This window comes from Hemitrygon akajei, chromosome 9 (assembly GCF_048418815.1).
Source record: "Hemitrygon akajei chromosome 9, sHemAka1.3, whole genome shotgun sequence".
Classification (NCBI taxonomy): Eukaryota; Metazoa; Chordata; class Chondrichthyes; order Myliobatiformes; family Dasyatidae; genus Hemitrygon; species Hemitrygon akajei.
Window position 1 is genome coordinate 138668031 of NC_133132.1, and position 16503 is coordinate 138684533.

General features: G+C 40.4%; 1 protein-coding gene across 6 annotated transcripts in view; it reads right to left on the bottom strand.

The window, feature by feature from the left end:
* The window catches only part of LOC140733570 (dystrobrevin beta), a 494877-nt gene that overhangs the window by 416500 nt on the left and 61874 nt on the right, over window positions 1-16503 (bottom strand). Inside the window, exon 1 of one of the 6 annotated variants that reach the window (XM_073057085.1) lies at window positions 16114-16132. The exons of the other annotated variants lie outside the window; for them this stretch is intronic. The gene's annotated coding sequence lies outside the window, so the exon portion shown is untranslated. Of the gene's footprint in view, window positions 1-16113; window positions 16133-16503 lie in introns of those variants that run through there. 6 annotated transcript variants of the gene reach the window in all.

The following is a 16503-nucleotide window of genomic DNA, read 5'->3' on the forward strand; positions in this document are numbered from 1 at the left end:
ACAGTTAATAAATGATGTCTGAAATAATCTCCGGGTTTTGTACGCAAATGCAGTAGCCAACTGAATGGGGCATTTGCTTGCATGATGCTGTGCAGCAACAAACCATAGTATTACTAAGATTAGATTAATACACTGCTGTGTTATACACAGCCCAAGTGGAGGAGCACAATGGCCTCTGAAACGTCAACAGTTCTGTAGAAGCTGGCACAAGGTAAAGATGATTGATGAAGATACTAGCTCTGTTGAAAACTAAGTGACCTACTGATGTCCTGCACCGTATGTATTACAACTGAAGGAAGTGTCACCATGCTATCCACCAACAATGACATTCTACTGTTTAATTTGCCTGCAAGTTTCCACCTGTCAGATGTACTGCTGTGTTACTGACTCCGTGCTAACTCTGACCTCACAAGGTTATCGGTTGCTCGGTCACTGTGCTTGGGCCCTTGAGTGAGATAGGGTCGCTGGATAATTGGTGCTAACAGTGGAGAGCTAACTCCAGAGTCCTTTCTTCATCACTGTGAATCTTTTTCCACAAAGACAAGTCGCAAGGGAAAACAAAACAAAAAGAACTGGCGTTGGACATTTTACACTGTTTTTCATAAATTCCAAACAAGTTGAAAAATTGCCTCAACTCAAACATCCGTTACACTTATACAGCAGTCAGGAATATTTCTATATTAATATAGAATATAATATAAGCAGGGTTGGATTGATCTTTAAGTTAAAAAATCTTCACAACATCATAGGCTGAAGGGTCTATCCTGTGCTGTAATGTTCTATGTTCAACCACAGAAATCATCCACAAAGATGAATTTTTTGTGTTTTTACTTTCAACATCTAAATATTATAGTTTTCAATTTGAGCAATACTTTGCAATTTATTAAACCTGATATTGAAACATTCTACAAGTTAATAGTAGGTTTTCAATCCAGATAAATCACACAAGCTTATAAAATTGCCAAAATTGCTACCATTGCTGTGCTGTCACCTTAATGGTAAATAGCAAGTCAGAAAATGAGAACATAAAATGTACCGTATAACAGACTTCATTAATAACACTTTTTGTAAAAAAAATGGTAAATGATCACAGCAACAAAGAAAAAGCAAGTGAAGGTGAGGCTGAGTCGAAGGTTCATATAACGCAGGTGCGATGCAAAGTTGGAGCGAGGTCAAGGCTTCTTCGAGAAGAAATTGAAGCGAGGTCGAAGTATATTCAAGATGGAGTCAGGGCATGCGGAGCAGAGAAAAGTCGAAGTGGAGGAGATTCAGAGCCCATCCACCCAAAAAAAGAGGGAGGTTTGATTAATCTAAGAACCGGCCCGAACTGGAAAAGTCAAGTACAGGCCGAAACCTAGCAGTGGGGTCCAGGCCCAGAGCGTATTGATGCAACAGGGCCTGGGTCCCAGTGCGATGAACAACCCGATGTTTAGATGGGCCATACAGATTGAAAAGACAGGGTATTGGGGCCAGAGACAAGGGTCAGGCCAGTTCTGCTCGCTGCTCCACAACATTTACGCTGCTATGTGATGAACTGAGGCTGAGGCCATGCTCTGGGCTTTGCACCGGAGGACTCACTTTCATAATTGCTTACTTCTATTGTTTGCGCGATTTGTTCCCCCCCCCCCCCCCCCCCCATTCCCAAACACATTGGGTGTTCGCTGGTCTCTTTTTTTAAAAAGAAGTTCTTTTGGGTTTCTTGTTTTGTGGCTGCCTGTAAAGAGACAAATCACAATGTTGTATAATATAAACAAACTTTGATGATAACGTATACTATGAACTTTGAAAGCATTCAGTGTAAAAATCATACTTCAAGTTAACTTATTTCATTTATTTCCAATTCATCAAATAAGCTTTAGCTTTGTTTGCCTTACTGAACATTTGTTCCCAACTCCCGAACTCCTGTCCGCCTAACACATTTCATACATCCCCTCAGCCTAAACTTCTCATCTCATTGGTTATTCAGAGCACTCAGCAGATCTTTTTGACTCTATGTACAAATGCAATTTAACCTTTCTTTCCCATTTTACATTGTCAATCTCAATGGAACAACGACCAGTACAATGTGGTCAGGTTCCTTAATTCCACACTGCTGGACTTCAAGATTTTTTTCATGGAAAGGATTTTTGTTTTAGATGCAAACAACGCTGAGTGACTTCATTTCTTTTCTTGCAGCCAGACTTTCGGCAGAGGTGGGCATCATCAGTTCTGTGCTGAGCAGGTGACTCTTTCAGGAACAGATCCACGTGGAGAGGAGCAACAGAACGTTTTCATACCAAAATCTAGAGAGCCATCAATGACCCGAAACTAAACCATAACTATTTTAAAGTGAGCCACTGTAAAGAAAAGAAAACCCATGTTAACTTGAAAATCATTAATAACTACTCAAAGGTGAAGGGCTGCAAGCAATTATACCTCATCAGGAGAGAGAATCGTCTAATCCTTCAAGTCTCAACCAGTATTGTCTCTACTGACAGCTGTGGCTGATCTCAACCTCCCACTCACTCTCAGAGCATTTAGCATTCATTCCCTTTTCTTAAAGCAAACAACTACCGGTACCTTAATTCCTTCATTAAAGCAAGCAGAGTTTCTGAAAGTTTTCCGTGAGAATACTATTGCCAGGCCAGAATCACCACCTAATTACATGTAATATATTGAAAACTTTTTCATTACATTTTAATGAATCCCTTGAAATTCATTTGTTGTGGCAGTACAGTGAAAGACAAAAGATTACGGCCACAATAAAAAAAAATAGTGCAAAAGAGGTGGTGAGGCTGTTCAGAAATCTGATGATGGAGGAGAGAAGCTGCTTCCGAACTGTTGAGTGTGCAAATGAAGCTCCTGTACCTCCTCTTGAAGGCAGTAATGAGAGAAGGGCACGTCTCAGATGACGAGGGTTCCTGCCTTCTCAAGGTATTGTGCTTTGAAGATGATCTTGATTAGAGGGTGGAGGTGGAAAGAAAGTTTGTACCCACGATGGGGCTGCCTGAATCTCCAACCCTCTGCAGTCTCTATGTATTAGAACCTCCATAGCAGCTGGCAATGCAACTAGTTCTCTGCAGTCCATCTGTAGAAATTTGGTAATCGTCTTTGGCGACGTATCAAATCTCCTCAAACTCTATGAAAGCATAGTTGCTGGCACGCCTTCTTCATGATTACCTTCTTCATATGTTGGACCCAGGATAGATCCTCTAAGATGCTGACGTTCAGAAATTTGAAGCTGCTCACCCTTTCCACTTCTGATCCTTCTTTAAGGTATGGTGTGTGTTCCCTTGCTAAAGATGAGTGCAGGGTTATTGTTGTGACACCACTCAACCAACTGATCCGCTTCCCTCCTGCATTCCCCCTCATTGCCATTTGAGATCCTGCCAACAATGCTTTCACTAGTGAATTTATAGATGAGTGCTTGACCTGTGACTAGCCACACAGTCATGAGCGTAGATGAAGTATAGTAGGGATTAGTTTTAAAAAACATACACAGGCCAGAATTTACTTCTTTGTTCCATCAACGCAGCAGTGGATCGAGGATGTTTTCTTGACCACCCCTCTTATTCCCGCTGCAGGAAGTGACATTCCACCTGCCCATAACAAAATCATGTCCAAACAAAGATGAATCATATGCCCCTTTGATTATGGCACAGTAATACAGGATGTCACAGAGATTTATTCCTAGTTCACAAAGCTGGAAATGCAGCAGAAACATAGTTTAAAACAAGTTCAAAGTCTGTCATACCGGCTTCCCAAAGGTTTCAAACACTTAATTATTTCATTGAAGACGCAGAGACCAGCCAATATCCAGTCACTCTGTCTCCTCCAGATGATCCCCTTGCAAGTGTAAATAGATTTAAATAAAACTTGAGTGATAACATTAATTGAGGCCTCATGATAGTTATGGTTGTTAGACCTACAAATATTCACCTAAGATTAACTAAAAAAAATTAGTCTCCAAAAAACTTAAAAAAAAGGTTCCTAGCTTTGAGAACCTTGACTTTGTGATTTTAATCCATCTCCGTTGGAGAAGAATTATCAATAGGGATGTATAAAATAAATGATTGTCAGAATTTAATCAAAAATGAGAGATCACACCTCTTTAACACATTGAGAAGAGTGACAAGAGTTTAAACTGTGTTACATAAGGAACAGGATGGATATAAGACTTTTCTTAACCTTTTCCTGTCAGTAATCAACTCTAATGTAGACCAAGATTTGTACGTTACAAGTGCTCATCCTCTGGACCGTTTCTTCACTGGCCAGAGTTGACATAAAGACAACTGTCTTCATACAACACGAGGAAATCTGCAGATGCTGGAAATTCAAACAACGCACACAAAATGCTGGTGGAACACAGCAGGCCAGGCAGCATCTATAGGGAGAAGCGCTGTCGACGTTTTAGGCCGAGACCCTTCGTCAGGACTATTCTCTTACTATCTGTCCTTTCGGTTAGTCCTGACGAAGGGTCTCGGCCCGAAATGTCGACAGCACTTCTCCCTGTAGATGCTGCCTGGCCTGCTGTGTTCCACCAGCATTTTGTGTGTTGTCTTCATACAATTTTTTTCCCACTATAAGCAGTCTTGCAATTTGCTTGTCATAGTTTGTAGGAGTTGGGTTGTCAATCAAAGCTTTGTCCTGCTAAAACAGTCTTCTTTCCGGCTCTTTTGTGCAACAGATGTCTAATTTCTAATCCCATAAATTAACATATCATGATGGCCATTCACTATTCGGACCAGGCCCTCTTCTTGAAGCTGCCATTAGGCAGGAGCTACACCAGCCTGGAGACCCACATCTCAAGGTTCAACAACAGTTTCTTCTCCATTGCCAAAAACTATTTTTTGTTTAATCTAATAATTTGAAAATTTCGCAAAATTTCAGGCACAAGAATTCATTCCACCAGCCCCAGAGCAAAATGTCATCTCCTTTGCCAACTGTAATGATCAGCACCAAATCTGGAAATCCACCTTTCTGCCCTTATTAAGGGTCAACAATTCAAAGGTATACAACAAAAACTTGAAATTAGATAAAACCTTTAAACAGGAAAATGACACTCCTTAACAAAAATCACATCTGCATCTCCTGGGAAATGCACCAGTGTTCGTTGCAAACCATGTTCAGGACTCCAAGTGAACATTCAAAGTCATGCTGCCCCTCAAGGCTGCTCCACTATTTAATATGATCAACACCGATGTATAGCCTCACATTTCTGCCAGCCCATTGTAACTGATCACCCCCTTGTTAATCATAGAAACATCGAAAACCTACAGCACAATACAGGCCCTCCGGTCCACAATGCTGTGCCGAACATGTACTTACTTTAGAAATTACCTCGGGTTACCCATAGCCCTCTGTTTTTCTAAGCTCCATGTACCTATCCAGGAATCTCTTAAAAGACCCTATCGTATCTGGCCCCCCACAACATCGCCGGCAGCCCATTCCACCATCATTCTCTGCATAAAAAATCTTACCCGACATCTCCTCCATACCTTCTTAAAACTGTGCCTTCTCGTGATAGCCATTTCAGCCCTGGGAAAAAGCCTCTGACTATCCACGTGATCAATGCCTCTCATCATCTTATACATCTCTATCAGGTCACCTCTCATCCTCCGTCGCTCCAAGGAGAAAAGGCAGAGTTCACTCAACCTATTCTTCTAAGGAATGCTCCCCAATCCTTGTAAATCTTCTCTGCACCCTTTCCATAGTTTCCACATCCTTCCTGTAGTGAGATGACCAGAAATGAGCACAGTACTCCAAGTGGGGTCTGACCAGGGTCCTATATAGCTAACACAAGGAAATCTGCAGATGCTGGAAATTCAAGCAACACACACAAACTGCTGGTGGAACACAGCAGGCCAGGCAGCATCTATAGGGAGAAGCACAGTCGACGTTTCGGGCCGAGACCCCTCGTCAGGACAAAGGGTCCTGATGAAGGGTCTCGGCCCGAAACGTCGACAGTGCTTCTCCCTATAGATGCTGCCTGGCCTGCTGTGTTCCACCAGCAGTTTGTGTGTGTTGCTTCCTATATAGCTGCAACATTACCTCTCGGCTCTTAAACTCAATCCCAATATTGAAGGCCAATATTGATGTATGCCTACTTAACCACAGAATCAACTGCGCAGCAGCTTTGAGTGTTCTATGGACTCGAACCCCAAGATCTCTCTGATCCTCCATACTGCCAAGAGAAAGAGCCCCAGAACAGATTCCTGAGGCACACCACTCGTCACCGACCTCCATGCAGAATATGACCCATCTACAACCACTCTTTGCCTTCTATGGGCAAGCTGGTTCTGGATCCACAAAGCAATGTCCTGTTGGATCCCATGATTCCTTACTTTCTCAATAACTCTTATGATGTACCTTATCAAATGTCTTGCTGAAATTCATATACACTACATCTAATGCTCTACCTTCATTAACTTGTTTAGTCACATCCTCAAAAAAAAATCATGCGTTTATCTAGCTCTGCTTTTTAAAAAACAAATCAAAGTTTCTGTTTCCACTGCCTTTTTAAAACATTTCCAAAGACTACCAACCCTCAGGAAAAACATTCCACTACACCTGTTTTTAGTGGGCTATCCTTCAGCTTAAATCGTGACACCTGGTTCCCATGCCAACTCTTCATCCAACAGAAACATCCTTGTGTCAAATGCAAAAGGAATCTGCTTAAAACATACACTGATGCTTCCTTCATTGCACTGTATTCACTCTTGGAGCAGTGCCTATGTTTCTTGACAATCATTTAAATATGTCCAAGAATCATTTGGTGGTAGTTACTGTTTTGTTTGGCTTAACCATTATGACAGGATGACAGGACAATAATGTGATATATTATTGGTTTCTCTTTCCAGACACTGCCCAGAATGCTGAATATTCATACCTTGTGTGTTTGCAGAACATACAGAAGCAATTGCGTGTGGTGCCATTTAACTTCATTACAAAGAGGATTTAGTCAAACATGATTATCCATCTCAAAAAGCAGCTATAGTGAATCCAGAATTAGCAAATAGTATTGGAAATACTAAAGAACACACTGGGTTTGCAAATTTCCATTCATTTTGTTGCCTAACAACTACAATCCAACAAGAAAAATTCCAAATAGTAAGTTGTCTAAAACCTGGTGCCCTGTCAAAGAATAACAATTGATTTAAAGTAATGATAGGAAATTATTAATTCTAAATAATTTAACATTTTATATTCAGAGCTTCCACTTCAGAGCTTCACATGCTAGCCAGAAAATCTCTGAAGCAGAACGCAAAAGGTAACAATTTACCCAATTGCTATGTTGGATTACTGACCCAAACATTAAGTGTTAGAACAAAGTACACTCATGTACATGACAATGTAAGTTTTTCTTCCTGTAGAAATAGGGGAGAAGATGGCTGAGGTGTTAACAAGCTTGACCAACCAAACATAATAAGGCATTTGTTATCCCAGGTCCGTGATCGATTTACTACTCAGTTATTTTAGGAAAATCAAACATGAATTGTCTAGCTTGGGTTTTCTATCCTGGTGGCAAAAATAGAAGGGAATGATAACTATGGAAACATAGCTTGGTGACTTCCTGAGCAGAAAGCTGCAGTGCAAGTCTCTAACCAGATTCACGTAGAAAAATCAGGGACAAAATTTATTCTGTTCTTGTGGTATGAGCAAATTCCTCTTTTTTCAAAATCAGACTCTAACAGGTTGTAACAATTAAATTTGGCAAATCTCACATGACTTTATGTCCTTGTTTACCGGTTTTCCAATAAATCTAGCAGCTCTGTTTAGTTTGCCTCAATCTCTCAAAAAGGGTGACTACTCCACCTACCAAAATGATTAGAAGAACACACTTGTCCTTATAAACACAGAAAAGGACTAATGTTAAGCTACAGTTTTCTTATACATTTGATCAAACTTATTCCAACAATCTGACGGAGGTAGTTTCAAAGTCACTGGGTCAGGCTGGGGAATAGCTTGTTACATTCTACAGTTAATAATTGTTTCATGAGCATTTTAAACATCATTAACCGTTGTGCTATTGTTTAAGACTTTTATGAATACATTGCATTTTAAAAGTCCAATTCATTTTTCACTAAAATACCTGTGGGAAAACTTCAAGAATCAAAATGCTGCAGACAAAGAAATTCTACAGCGTCAAAAGTAATTTGCAGAGGACCATATTGGAGCATAAAATTATTCCTCTTGAAAATTCAGATTGTATTTAACAACTTAATTTTAATTTAATACATTTTCAAGCAGAAGCAATTTTAAAGCTATATTGTCATACAACTGACAGCTTCCTGATACTATGTTCAAATTTCAGAGCTATACAACAAGATAATTTATTACAAATTTAACTTTTTTTAAGGGAAAAAGCAATGGTGATGGCCTTGGTGATCCTTATAGTAACTGAACAAAGTCAACCCATTAACTGTGTGAATTAATCAAGAACCTTGAGCTGTTAAGTGAATGAACTGAAAATTTCTTTGCTTCCAAAAGCTATTCTCTGAGACTACATGGATACTTATTGAAAAATGGTAATGTATTAAAAAGGTCTTTAATGGTGCACATATACAATAGCATGGATTAATTAGAGGCAGCCAATATGGACTCGTAAAGGGTAGGTCTGCTTGACTATTCTGTTTCTCATCGTATTGAAGATGAAAATAATTGAATTGATGAATATAAAAAACTTTAATGTGACAGACAAAAAATCTTTTATCTGTTTACAGGATAAAGACATTGCTGAATTTACAAGACTGCAAATTTCAAAGCTGTTGGCTGTGGCATCTTAAATGTGCCATTTCAGATTCAGATTCAGATTATTGTCATTTATAAACCACAAATACAATGCAGTTAAAAAATGAGACAACGTTCTCCGGAATGATATCATGAAAAAGCACAAAACAGACCACACAAGAAAAACCTTACCAATTCTTACCAAACATAATATTATTGTGCTCACCCATGATATTATTTGAAAGTACCCCACATGTACGTATATCAAAGAAAATTTCCAGTCCCTGCACAAAACAGAATCTATTTAAAATTTCTTTGCAAGCTGAGCAAACTACAGTGGATTCCAGTTAATTAAGCCATAGGCTATATCAGGGCATCCACTTATTTGGGAAAATTCTTAAAGAACAAAAACTAATCAATAACATAGCAGAAGTCTCTACCTTTATTTGGGACAGAATGCTGCTTAATAGGGACAACAAGACACTATTGCCAAACAGTTTCTAACCAGCATCAGTCACGTGCTCTTGTGTGGCTGTTAGACACAACACCATGCCTCGCGTGAACAGTCTCTAAATTGCGTCACTTGTGTATATTTATTCACATTATTCTTGTGTGTATGGAATAGCCACACAAGAATAACGTGTGCTGTCTTTATGATTATTGCCCGGTAGCACACACCTCCACAGTGATGAAATGCTTTGAGAGGTTGGTCATGACTAAAATAAACTCTTGACTCAACAAAGACCTGGACCTATTACAATTTGCTTATCTCCACAATAGGTCAAAGGCAGATGCAATCTCAATGACTCTTCACACAGCTTTAGACCACCTGGACCACACAAACAGGATACTGCTCGTCACCTTTAGCTCAGCATTTAATACAATCATTCCCACAATGCTGATTGAGAATTTGCTAAACCTGGGCCTCTGTACCTCCCTCTGCAATTGGATCCTCGACTTCCTAACCAGAAGACCACATTCTGTGCAGATTGGTGATAACATTTCCTTGCTGACAGTCAACACTAGTGCACCTCAGGGGTGTGTGCTTAACCCACTGCCCTACTCTCTCTATACCCATGACTGTGTGGCAAGGCATAACTCAAATACCATCTACAAATTTGCTGACAATACAACCATTGTTGGCAGAATCTTGGGGGTGATGAGAGGGCGTACAGGAGTGAGATATGCCAACTAGTGGAGTGGTGTCGCAGCAACAACCTGGCACTCAACGTCAGTAAGACAAAAGAGCTGATAGTGGACTTCAGGAAGGGTAAGATGAAGAAACACATACCAATCCTCATCGAGGGATCAAAAGTGGAGAGATCGAACAGTTTCAAGTTCCTGAGTATCAAGATCACAGAGGATCTAACCTGGTCCCAACATATCAATGCAGTTATAAAGAAGGCAAGACAGCAGCTATACAGTCGGCCCTCCTTATCCGCGAATTCCGCATGCGCGAGTTCAACCAACCGCAAATCGCGAAAACCCGGAAGTGTTCTTCCAGCACATGTTGTTCGAGCATGTACAGACTTTTTTTTCTTGTCATTGTTCCCTAAACAATGCAGTATAACAACTATTTTAAATAGCCTTTACATTGTATTAGGCATTATAACTAATCTAGAGATGATTTAAAGTATACGGGAGGATGTGCGTGGGTTATCATGGATCAGGATCGAAAAAAAACGGAAGTTCTCTTACTAAGTAAGTCGGAACAGGTACATCCGGTATTATTTAGCGTCAGTTGGTCAAACGTTTGTCTTAGTATATAGTATATATTTTACCTTTCTATGCATATAAAACACTTGAGAACTTATGTTTCAGCGCCGGGATCGGGAACAGAAGTTCCCGAGTTCGATCCAGTGACAGCCCGCTCCCGAGGGCACTCTCCACTGTGCCGGGTTGATGTGGAGGATCAAAAACCCAAACCCCAATAATTAAACCACTGTGTTGCTTGGTAATAATTGTAGCTTTCACCGGGGCAGAGCCTTTCTCACTTTATCCTTTAAAATTGTTCTGATCGTTGACCAACATAGCCTAACTCTTTTCCAATGACCGATGGCGTTTCACCTCTTTCCGAGCGCTTTGTTATTTCCACTTTATTTTCAATCGTGACCGTGATTATTTTCGTGAACAGAAACACTGCGGATTCAGAGCTCTGACGCCGGGTCCTAACGTCCACTGCACTGAGACAGGTTAAATAAGGTCTGGGGTTCTGCTGGGTCCTAAGGTTTATAGCAAAGAGACAGGTTGACTAAGGGACTTGAGCATCCACGAATTTGGGTATTCGCAAGGGGTCCCGGAACCAATCCCTCACGGGTAAGGAGGGCCAACTGTACTTCATTAGGAGCTTGAAGAGATTTGGTACGTCAACAAATACACTCAAAAACTTCTATAGCTGTACCGTGGAAAGCATTCTGACAGGCTGCATCACTGCCTGGTATGGGGGGACTCTTGCACTGGACCAAAAGATGCTGCAGGCAATTGTAAATCTAGTCAGCTCTATCTTGGGTTCTAGCCTACAAAGCTCGCAGGACATCTTCAAGGAGCGGTATCTCAGAAAGGCAGCATCCATTATTAAGGACCTCCAGCAGCCAGGGCACGCCCTTTTCTCACTGTTAAAATTCAGGAAGGAGGTACAGAAGCCTGAAGGCACACAGTCAGCAATTCAGGAACAGCTTCTTCCCCTCTACCATCCAATTCCTAAATTGATATTGAACCCTTGAACACTACCTCACTTTTTTAATGTATGTTATTTCTGTTTTTGCATTATTTTTAATCTATTCCATATATGTATACTGTAATTGATTTAGTTATTTATTATTATTATTTTATTTTGTGTTTTTTTCTTCTATATTATGTATTGCACTGTACTGCTGCTGCTAAGTTAACATGCCGGTGATAATAAATCTGATTCTGATTCTGTTTATGTTATTTTATCTATTTGGGCCAACAGACACCAATTCATAAAACAATGATTTTTGACAATTTTATTCTTTATTTTGACTAAATAATTTAAGACCCTTGCCAATATGCCACAAAAAGATTTGACACTAGCCAACATATTACCCTAGTGAACACTGGATGAATTCTTATGTCGCTAACTATTAGGAACTAATAAAGGTTTTTTTAATACTGCAGTAGTATTTGTAATGTTCTAATTTGTTTGATTGATAATGTGACAATAATAAACCTATTTACCATTTGCTGCAGACGCAAGATGCTACAGATACTGGAATCTCAAGTAACAGACAAAACGCTGATGAAGTCAGCAGATCAGACAGCATCAGAAAAAGGGACACAGACTGTCAACATTTAAGGAGGAGACCATCTGAAATGAAAGACAGAGGGGAGATAGTCAGTAATGAAGGAGTTAATGAAAGGGATGGAGCAAGAGCTGGGAAGTGATACAAGACCATAAGACACATGAGCAGAATGAGGCTATTCAGCCCATCGAGTCCACTCCGCCCTTTCATCATGGCTGATCCCGGATCCCACTTAACCCCTTACACCTGCCCTCTTACCATATCCCTTGATGCCCTGAAAAATCAGGAATCTACCAACTTCCGCTTTAAATATGCTCACTGACTTGGACTCCCACAGTCTTTGACAGAGCATTCCACAGATTTACCTCTCTTTGGCTAAGAAAATTCCTCCTTACCTCTGTTCTAAATGGCCACCCCTCAACTTTGAGGCTGTGCCCTCTAGTTCTAGATACCCCCACCATAGGAAACATCCTCTCCACATCCACATTATCTAGTCCTTTCAACATTCGGTAGGTATCAATGAGATCCCCCACATTCTTGTAAATCCCAGTGAGTACAGGGCCAGAGCTGCCAAACACTCATCTATTTACCACCTCATTCCCAGAATCATCCTTGTGAACCTCCTCTGGTCTCTCTCCAATGACAACACATCCTCTCTGAGACAAGGGGCCCAAAACTGTTGATGATACTCCAAGTGTGGCCTGGCTAGTGTCTTATACAGCCTCTGAATTATCTCCTTGCTTTTATATTCTATTCCCCTTGAAATAAATGCCAACATTGCATTTGCCTTCTTTACCACAGACAAATTTGGTGAATTAACCTTCTAGAAGTCTTGCAAAAGGACTCCTAGGTACCTCTGCACCTCTGATGTTTGAATTTTTCTCCCCATTTATATAAGTCTTCCTTTTACCAAAATGCATCATACATTTTCCAACACCATATTCCACCTGCCACTTTTTTGCCCATTCTTCCAACTTGACTAAGTTCTACTGCAATTGCATTGCTTCCTCAGCACTACCTACCCCTCCACCTATCTTTGTATCATCCACAAACTTTGCCAAAAAGCCATCAATCCCATTAGGCAAATCGTTGGCAAACAATGTGAAAAGCAGTGGTCCCAATACTGATCCCTGAGGAATACCACTTGTCATAGGCAGCCAACCAGAAAAGACCTCCTTTATTCCTACGTGCTGCCTCCAGCCTCTCAGCCATTCCTCTACCCATGCCAGTATCTTTCCTGCAACACCACAGGATTTTATCTTGTTAAGCAGCCTCATGTGCGGCACCTTATCAAATGCATTCTGAAAATCCAAGTAAATGACATGCACTACCTCTCCTTTGTCCACCTGCTTGATACTTCCTTGAAGAACTCTAACTATTATTTCTTTCTTTTTTGTATTTGCACAAATTACTGTCTTTTGCACACTGGTTGAATGCCCAGTTGGTGCAGCATTTCATTGCTGGGATTATGGTTATTATTTTATTATAGATTTTTTGAGTATTCCCGCAAGAAAACAAATCTCAAGGTTGTATATGGTGACATACATGTACTTTACTAAATTTTACTTTGAACTTTCAGCTAAACTCCCAAATATTACCTGCCAATTCCCATTCTCCAGAATCACCTATCCATTATCCGAATCCTACTTCGACTTTAATTAATGGCTTCTTGTCATTTTGGAAGTCCAAGCCCCCAGAATCATCGAGCTTAACCATAATCAAAAAAGAAAGTTCAGCATGCAGAATCTTTCCTTTCTGAATCTTTGTTTACTATTATTGACAAATTAAATATTAGTTAGTTAAATTTACTTTAAATAACTAATCACTTTACTTTATGCTGCTAACCTAAAAGATCCTTCGTTACCCAATCAGTTCCTTGAATATGTTCATGCTGTAAGACGGTGTTTCAGGTGGTAAGAATTCTCATCAGCCTTAATGCCCGTCTTTCTCCAATCACACATACACAAAAGGTCATTCATACCCATCTAATATCTTTTGCAAAAATCTTCAGTGTGATTCAGTACTGCCACCTTACAATGCTGCCACACGTTCGCTTCCACAAGCTAGCTGACTCAAACTGTTTCTGTTCTCAAACTCAGTCAACAAAGAGCTTCTTAGAACCACAAACTTAATGGATTCATGTCCATTTGATCATTTTCATCTAACTTTTCAAAGGTATGTGTATTATCTCTCATTGTATGCAGCAGCTTCACTTTTCAAGACCATTACCATTTTATCAAATGGACTAAATTTCTTCACGACAGGTCACTTATTGCATTTCTTATCTGCACAAATATTCATTAAATGGCTCACTTAAAAACATGCAGCCATGCACATTTAGGATCACAGTAACACTAAATACCAGCACTACTCAATAATATCATAAGGCCACTTAATAATCCTTTTGAATTACTGGAATACTTGGCAACAACTATATAACTTTTCATTGTTTACTCAATTAACAGACACATTCAGCAGCTTTTAGTTTCATTTGAAACTGCAGCCAAACATCTAACAATGCAGCTCATTTGGCACACTCTCGCCAGTTCCTCCAAGCATTCTTTGTGTAAGGAAAACAACATTACAAATGTGCTCACAAACAAGAGAAAATCTGCAGATGCTGGAAATCCCAGCAACACACACAAAATGCTGGAGGAACTCAGCAGGCCAGAGAGCATCTTGGAAAAAGAGTACAGTCGACGTATGTGATATCACATGCATCCATATTTAATTAAAAAAACTGTTTGAACCAATCTATAGGTCAGGCAGTGTCTGTGCAAAGCGAAACAGCTAATGCTTCAGATCAAGAGTCTTTCTTCAGAACTGGGAAAGCAGAAAAAACAAGTTAGTTTCATTGTCCCTTTCTCAGTCTGTTGAAGGATCACAAGGTTCTTTGGCCTGAATCATCAATTCTGATTTTTCTTCCACAGACGCAGCTTTTCCTGCTGGGTACAGTACTTGCAATATTTTCTGTTTTTACTGATTTCCAATGTTTGCAGCATTTTGACATCCCTTTCAAGGATCTCACTGAGAATCTTTATTGCCGGGGAAAGGGGGTGGAAGAGGATAGTGTAGGGGACCAGGGGTACTTTGATCTTGTGAATGAGAAGTGGAGGGCCCATCTTCTCATTTGCGTCAGTAGTCAAATTGATGATGCTTTGCAGCTCAGCTTCTGACCTTCCGATGCTTCTTATCCAGGTTGAACAATTTCCCATTTCTCAAAATTCATTCCTTTCCTCTGGGATGCCAATCAAGGCACGATGTAATGCTGCAGCAAGAATGACTGTGTATTGCTTGACATCTACCTTCACAAATATTGAATAATTTGTGGACCTTTTGTTTGTACCAAGGCTTGGATATGTTCGTGGAGCATATATAAAAAGGAAGTGAACTTCTATGGTCAGCTGCATTTGGAATGTGAGTAGTCCACAGTCCCTCACAATTAACGGAGTCAAAGGCTTTAGTGAGATTGGTGGCCATGTTTAATGCCTGCTCTGCTCCCTGCAGTTTCCTTGGAGGTTTCATGTGGTGAAGATCCTATTCACCGTCCCTTTCAATGAGCAGAATTTTCGACCACGGGAAGTTAGTTAAGGAAGAGTCTATTGATGAATTCCATGCATCTGATAACAAGGGAACTACTCTGCAGTTGCCAGAATTGGATGCCTCCTTCCTAGAAGATGGTCACAATCATGGTATTTCTGAATACCCTGGATATTTTCTGCTCTACCAGACATGCATGATGACATTCTGGCTAGGATTTCTGAAGAGATCCCACAAGGTCTGCTCCTGAGCTCTGGTTAATTTTAAGTTGGAGGAATAACATACACTCACTGATCCACAGCTGACTGGCCATGGCCGAGCCTACTGCTGGAAAGATGACTCTGACATCCTGATGTCTGCTGCAGAGGCCTCAATGAACCCTTGCCTTGGATGTGCTAGCTCTGGAGTCAGAAGCAGGAACAGGCCTCGGGAAGTGCCCTGGCATCGACCGTGCTGGAGAGCCAATAGCTCTCACACGGACAGGATTTTACAGAGGGACACAAGAGAATATTTGGCTGGTTTTGTCTTATTGATTACGGAGATGGCAATTTCCAAACAGACAAAATGAAAGGAGAAAGAAAACTTGGTAATTATTGCTTACCCTGCATACAGCCCACTGTTTAGAACTAAGCCGATTTCCCTCTGATTTCAACCATTGTGAATACTTGTACGGCAGACTAGCTTGGAATGCTAAATGCAGCAGGCTTCGCCTACAGTGGAGATGGAAGTCATCAAATCACTCTGCCTGAAAATCAGCCGTAATGCAGAAAGGTCTAATGTTTTGGCATTGTCATAGCGAACTCAGAATCAAACCTGACTCTGTATAAACACTGCCCTAATACAGCTCCAAAAAAAATGCACTGTAGCAAATGCTTGTAAAAAATATAAAACAGTTTTATCTTATATCAGAACCTCACAATTACTTCTGTGCAGGGACTGCAGCCAGTGAACACGAGGGAGTATTTTGAAATGTTATTTGTCTATAGATTTC